Raw genomic sequence first — 5,899 nt, 5'->3', positions numbered from 1 at the left:
ATATTTAAATAACTGTCACACAAAATAGAGTTGTCAACAACTCAAAAACATAAACAACAACAAACAAAATCTTAGATTAGCAAATTCCTCTGAGACAAAATAGATAACTTAATCTAATAACCTTAAAAATGTCAAATATATTCTCAATACGCGTGCGCTACGTAGAATTCGATACCAATTAGGCATTCCAACGACCTGTCAAAATCGATCCAATATGGCCGCTGGGGGCACACATGGCTGTATTTACATTAGGCCTTGTGGTAGTCAAACCAGAGCTAAGTTATATTTAATACATTTTATAGTGTTTTTCAGTTCATATTGTGGCTCAGTAGTTAGCTGTTAGCACAATTATAGTAAATTTTGATAGCCAGGATATAAATTCTGCGAGAAACATAATATTTGAAGACGTTTTGTTACATGCCGATTACGTGTCGGAAGTCGAGCAAATAAAGACAATTTATATATTTATTGTGTCCCTACGACCACAAATCACCGCTTCTTAACAGAACAAAATTAATTGCCCAATATTCGTCGTTCTCTTTGGATGGCAGCTATAAAAAGAGATGATTTAATGTGGTCTATAATAAAAAATCAGAGGGTGTGTAGCAAACACTTTCTAACAGGTCTGTAATCAAAATCCTTTATTGATATTTCTGTTTTAATAATGGTGGAATATTACAAGTTTGTAATTGTTATTTCTAGGAAAACTTGTTAGTTTAGAAGATGAAAATCATCCAGATTGAGTTGGTTCCGTCACAAGACATGGGTCATAATTGTACAAATCTGAGAAAAAGACAGGATGATATTGAGAGAAAACTAAGGGCAGACTATAGAAGAAAAGCTGTTCAGATTTTAAAATACATATACTAATTTTGATATTTATTATAGGGCATTCTTAACACGAAGCAGAACCTCATCGAGTGATTGAAACAGATGTTCGAATCAACAGTTTTAGTATACAAACATACATCACGATGGATGACTTATGCAACAAATTTGAGCAGCTTAGTTTTGCAACATCTAAAATTAGTAATTTCGCCTGATTGCAGATTACATACCGTTTACACAAACGACAGCTCTAAGCAAATTTAAAAGATTTGGGTTATCGTTTTAAAGTGTCTTTTGCTACAGCTTCAACAACATTTAAAGTAATCAATAATGATTTATACAAAAGGTATAAAACCTTATAAATAGAATGGTCCAATCCATCTGCGATGCTCTAAAAAATATAACATATTGTTTTAAAATGGCATTTAGGAATCGCAGTGTATTATTGATTGTTACTCAAATATTTATTTATTTATAACATTATATTGTAATTCTTATTTTCACGAGTGTAAATTACAAAATTAGCTTATTGTTTATATATCGTAATAAACGAATATGTACTATATACTGTTATACTCTTTAACAAAAATATACAATTGTCGAATAAACAATAAGAAAGATACTTTTTATTTGTTTCTATAATTTTTTACACATACTGATGGCCCAATAGGTATGTATTATTAAAAAAATATAAACTGAATACAAAACTAAAACCTCAATCGATAGAATTATGACAGAACAGCTGATCGGCTTCATTGACCTTGCCCCCAGCCGCCATTTTAAAATCACGTGGTTTGGAATGCCTAATTGAAATGTAGAAATCAAGCGACCAAAATAATCGCATCTTATCTATATCGTTGCTGCACGGAGTGCCGATCCTATAGAATTCTGAAGATATGTAGAATTCTACATGACACAGAGTCCCACTGCTGCGTAGTAACGAAATGTTCACTAGAATTCAGGAAATTTAGACAAAAATTTGAAAAAAATCCAAGAATTTTGCCATCTTTTGAACCACCTGGGTCTAGCGGCGGTCGATCAACCGTGCAAACCTAGGAAACAAAACATTAATTAGCTTTCCAACACGTTTTTACAAGGGATCCCTTTAATTTGAGATTGGATATTATAAATAAATATTTTCAGAAAATTATAACATTATACTGTGGGAATTAGAATCCACGCACATAAACTTGTATTGCATTGGTAATAATATATTTCAAAATATATTAACGTTCTAATAATTAAGCTTTCAAAAAATTCGCCAAAAAATTGCCTAATAAAGCCGTCTGCTTAATACAAATATATTAAACTGTTTTTATTATAATTAATAGTGTCACTAACATTAGGTATTCACACGGTAAAACATCTTCTTTCCCAAAATGTTATTAATATTTTCCAGAAGCCAACATTACTTTTCATTAAAATCAGGCGCATCGTCATAAAATGATAACAAATAATATTTCGTGGATCTTTATTTTTGTCGGTCGACGAGCACTTTTTAGAAAATTAGGAAAACTACTTAACTAAATTGAAACGGTTCCATCATCGCCATTGTCAAGATAAAATAACCCACTGAACGAGATAAATTTGGCGGAAAATTAAGAAAATCGAGCTTAGAAAGAAATAATTTATTACCGCCGCTCACGTTTTTTCACTTTAGTATAATGAAAACGACGTCACAGTGGGCGTAGAATAATATCGTCGTTCTAGCTTTAGTTGATTTTTTATTGCAAAATTTTTGTAGTAAACAAACCATTAAACTAGAAAAGTCGCCTGATAAGTCCTAAACAGTGCAAATCAACCGATTTCAGGGTTCGGTCAATTCTGACTATTGAAATTAATAAGGTACCTATCCTTATCTTTAAATATGAAGTTTTAGAAAGATAGAAAATAAGTAAAAAAGTTCGTAGTAGAACTTTTATTTTTATTTCGATTTTTTCCAAATAATTCTGAACGAGGGTCGATAATTGGACGAAAATTGGTATAATGTTGGTAACAGTTGTTTTGGAGGATAATATACTTTTCGTCTGTACCTAAACTACTAAGTGAAAAATTACATATATTTCCGCTATTTTTTGTAAAAATATGTTTTGGTAAAAATCGCTGCGAGCAACCGTTCTCAAGATATTTGAAATAGAAATTATCAATACATGTCATCATTGACAAAAATACAAGTATTTGCTAGATAGTTATTTATTAATATAGCTAATATAATAATATTATTATTATATTAATTTATATGTAGGTGTTTATATTGGAACAACGCGTCGAGACACGCTTGGCAGTTGAGCAACGATAAGAGCAACGCTAATTCACTGCTTTTATTGTTTATCGCAGCTCCAACATAAACGTACCCTAATAGAGATAATAGGTGATGAGTAACAGCAAACAAAAAAACAACGCTTTATTGTGCAAAAAGCCAAAACAGCTTCATCGACAAAGCACTCACAAAGAACAAAATCACAAAAAAATACAAACAACAAAAAATACACAATACAAATAATACAATTCAAAAAAATTTAAGTCTTTAAAATTACAAAAATAATATACATGGACAATTTTAGAACAGTACGCAGTAAATAGATATAATTTTAAAGTTATAGAATATTAAATACTTGACCTTTGACCAGTGTGCGAGATGATCAAAATTTTAAAATTCAAAATTGTTCATAATTAAACATCAACAAAAAAGTCGTTTCCCGCATATAGGGCTCTCTCCAGTAGGTATGATTTTAGAGCCTTGCGAAATGCGGGAAAGAATGAAAGCGATTTGATATTCAAGGGCAGATTATTGTACATTTTTTTGGCATTGTACAGTATTGAACCCTTAACTAGTTCTTGAGCTCGGGGTTGGCAGATGAAGATCGTGCTCTGCTCTGCATTCCCAAGTGGATAGTTATGAGATGGTCTTTCGGGAATAGCAGATATGTGCTTGCGGATTAAGCAAACGGATTCAAAAATGAATAAAGAAGGAAGAGTCAGTATTTTCAAATTTTTAAAGAAATTCTGGCCGTGAGTTCTACTGTTCAGTCCCAATAAATATCGAACCCAATAAATATCTTCCCAATAAATATCGAACTGCTCTCTTTTGAAGTCTGAAAACACGATCAAATTTTGTTGCGCAACAAGTACCCCAGAATGGAAGGGCATAACGAAGATGTGACTCAAAAAGGGCATAATAGGCTATCCTAGAGGTTGAGAAGTTAAGTTCCTTATAAACTGATCTTAGCGCAATACAAGCAACGCTTAGTTGCTTTGATAGAGCTTCGCTGTGAAAGTCCCATTTTAACAAATTGTCTACAACAAGTCCTAAGAATTTCACAGAGTCCACGACGTCAATAGTGGTGTTATTAAGTAGAAAAGGTTGTATAGTACTTTTATATGACAAAACTTTAGTTTTTGATAGGTTGAGGCATAGGAGATTAGAATCGCACCAAGACTTAACGGTGTCACTGGATATAGTATCATATAATGCCGCAACATCTGGGCCGCTCCAAGTGAAACTAGTTTCGTCCGCAAAGAGGCACATTTTACCGCTAATGTCTAGATTTGCAATGTCGTTGATAAACACCAGAAACAAAATAGGGCCAAGTACTGAACCCTGACGGACACCACGTTCTATAGGCTTACAGAAGACATAGACGTATCAATCCTCACAAGCTGCCTTGTGTTGCCAAGATATGACTTAAGCCATTCGAGCGGCACTCCCCTGAAACTATAGTATTGCAATTCGTTAATTAAGATATTATGATTTACACAATCGAAAGCCTTAGAGAAATCACAGAAAATTGTAGCTGTAGAGTGATGGTTATTCAGGCTAGAGTATATATACCCATCATTTGTGCAACTGTTACTTAGAAATCCAAATTGATGGGTAGTAAGTATTTTATATTTAACGAGAGAAGATAGAAACCTTTTTTTAACCAATCTTTCAATGATCTTAGATAATGTGAGCAGGAGTCCAATTGGGCGATAGTTCGAAGCTTCATCTTTATCACCTCCTTTATACAGAGGAATAATTATTGCTGTCTTAAGGCAGTTTGGAAAAACTCCTTTTTGGAATGACTCGCTAATTAAAGTAGTAAGATGGTTTAATGTGCATTCAGGAAGTTCAGAGAACATTTTGAGAGTAAGCCCATCAGTCCCAGATGAGGATTTGTTTTTAATACTATTAATTGTACTACGGAGCTCATCTAATGCTACGGGCGTGAGGAAGAAACTGTGTAAATTCTCATTTGCTTTAGATGATGATATGAATGATGATGATATGAATGATGAGAGATATGAATGTGAATCATGGGAAGGAGTTATGGTATTCACTAAATTTTTAGCCACATTAACAAAGTAAGTTTTGAGACTACAATTTTTAGACCAGACTACCATAGTCTCAAAGACAGCTTTGAGACTACCATTCGAGACGCATTGATATTACTTTGGTTCGTAAGTTTTGTTACAAAGAATGGTATTAAAGGTAAAGTAAATGTTGTCTCATTATTTTTCAAAAATTTACCAGGGACGTGCATATTATGCACGTACCTAAGGAATCTGTCGACACTTTTTTAGCATTAAAATATGTCTCACTTATAGTAACTTTCCCCTTCAAAATTTGGGTTTGGCTTTAGCAGAAATCGGTTATTAGAAAAAAAAATTGTCTTTAAAAAGCTACTGTGTGTGGGGTAGGCAACCACAGATACTTTATGTAATTACGAAATAGCTTTTATATATAATCTATGGGAGTCGGTTGTTGAAAAGTAATGAACATGGCGGACTCACAGAGCTGCATGTTAAATAAATAAGAAGTTTATAACTTCGGGAATAATATTGTGTTTTACTTAAATACAAAAGAAAACATAACGTTACATGGCGCAGTTGTGGTAACTTCAAATTCTACGAAATTCAGAAATTAAAATGGGTGATAGCCGAGGCGTGGCTCCTATGCAGTTGGAGGGAAATGTGGCCGACAATTGGAAAATATGGAGGTCTAGATTCGAAAACTATCTGGTAGCCAGCGAAATTAATAAAAAAGATGAATCTATACAGTGTGCCCAGGTTTTACATTATATAGGCGAAG

This window comes from Sitophilus oryzae, unplaced genomic scaffold (assembly GCF_002938485.1).
Source record: "Sitophilus oryzae breed Bouriz unplaced genomic scaffold, Soryzae_2.0 scaffold_929_pilon_pilon, whole genome shotgun sequence".
In the NCBI taxonomy this organism is placed as follows: Eukaryota; Metazoa; Arthropoda; class Insecta; order Coleoptera; family Curculionidae; genus Sitophilus; species Sitophilus oryzae.
Note: the sequence above shows the minus strand (reverse complement) of the source record.